Genomic DNA, 1,902 nt, shown 5'->3' with positions numbered 1-1,902 from the left:
AAAAAAAAAAAAAACCAGGCTTGGTGGCTCACACCTGTAATCCCAGCACTTTGGGAGACTTGTTGTGGGAGAATTGTTTGAATACAGGAGTTCAAGACCAGCCTAGGCAACATAGTGAAACCCCATCTCTACAAATGAGACCAAATCAGCCAGGCATGGTGGTGCATGCCTGTAGTCCCAGAGACCTGGGAGGCTGAGGTGGGAGGATAGCTCAAGTCAGGGAAGTTGAGGCTGCAGTGAGCCATGATTATGAACACTGCACTCCAGCCTAGGTAACAGAGTGAGACCGTGTCTCAAAATAATAATAATAATAATAATAATAATAATAATAATTCCTGAACAAAATATAAGTAAATCAAATCCAGTAGTATATGAAAAGGATTATACACGATGACCAAGTGGGATGTATCCCAGGAATGTAATATTGGTTTAACATCTGAAAATGAATTAATGAAATACACCACCTCAATAGAGTAAAGAACAAAAACCCTATGATTACCTCAGTAGACACATAAAAACATTTGACAAAATTCAACACCCCTCCATGACAGAAAACACTCAACAAACTAGGAACAGAAGGGAATTTCCTCCACCTGGTAAAGGACATCTATGAAAAACTCACAGCTAACATCACACTTAATGGTGAAAGACTGAATATCAGGAAAGAAAACAAAGGATGTCCACCTAGCATCCTATTCAGCATTGTGCTGAAGATTCTCCCGGGACAGTTACACAAGAAAAAGAAATAAAAGGAATCCAGATTGGAAAGAAAGATCATGTCTGCAGATGATACGATCTTGTCTAAGACCATCCTATTGTCATCTTAAACTATTAGAACTCATAGTTATAAGTATTAGAAGAAATAAATGAGTTTCAGCAAGGATTTAGAATATAATATCAATGTAAGAAAAGCTATTATTTTTCTTTTTTTGAGATAAGGTCCCGCTCTGTTGCCCTGGCTGGAGTGCAGTGGTAAGATCTCAGCTCACTGCAGCCTCAACCACCCAGGCTCAAGCGATCCTCCCACTTCAGCCTACAGAGTAGCTGAGACCACAAACAGCTTGCTACCACGCCCGACTGATTTTTAAAATTGTTAGTAGAGATGAGGTCTTGCTATGTTGCCCAGGCTGGTCTCAAACTCCCGAGCTCAGTCTCCCAAAGTGCTGGGATTACAGGCATGAGCCACTGTACCTAGCCTCAATTATTTTTCTATGCACTAGCAATGAGCAAACAGGAAATGAAATTAAGAAAACAATTCTATTTTGAAGACATCAAAAATAAAATCCTTTGAAGAAATTTAACAGAAAATGTAGAAAACTCATTGTATTCGTCCGTTTTCATGATGCTAATACAGACACAATCCCTATCAAAATTCTAATGGACTTCTTTGTAGAAATTGGCAAGCTGATCCTGAAATGTATATAGAAATTCAAAAGACCTAGACTAGCAAAAGCAATTTTGACAAAGAATAGCAAAGTTGGAGAACTTGTACTTTCCAATTTCAATATTTACTGCAAATTCCAATTTCAATATTACAGTTATCAGGACTGTGTATTAATGGAATAAAGATAGACATATAGATACATATAATAGAAATAAGAATTCAGGCCAGACAAGGTAGCTCACACCTGTAATCCCGGCACTTTGAGAAGCCAAGGCAGGTAGATCACTTGAGGTCAGGAGTTCAAAACCAGCCTGGTCAACATAGCAAAACCCCATCTCTACTAAAAAAAAAAAAAAAAAATACAAAAATTAGCCAGGCTTGGTGGTGCAAGCCTTTAATCCCAGCTACTTGGGAGGCTGAGGCAGGAGAATCGCTTGAAGCTGGGAGGTGGAGGTTGCAGTGGGCCGAGATCATGCCACTGCACTCCAGCCGGGGGGACAGAGTGAGACTCCGTCTCA

Source organism: Mandrillus leucophaeus, unplaced genomic scaffold (assembly GCF_000951045.1).
Source record: "Mandrillus leucophaeus isolate KB7577 unplaced genomic scaffold, Mleu.le_1.0 Scaffold46, whole genome shotgun sequence".
NCBI classification, from domain to species: Eukaryota; Metazoa; Chordata; class Mammalia; order Primates; family Cercopithecidae; genus Mandrillus; species Mandrillus leucophaeus.
Note: the sequence above shows the minus strand (reverse complement) of the source record.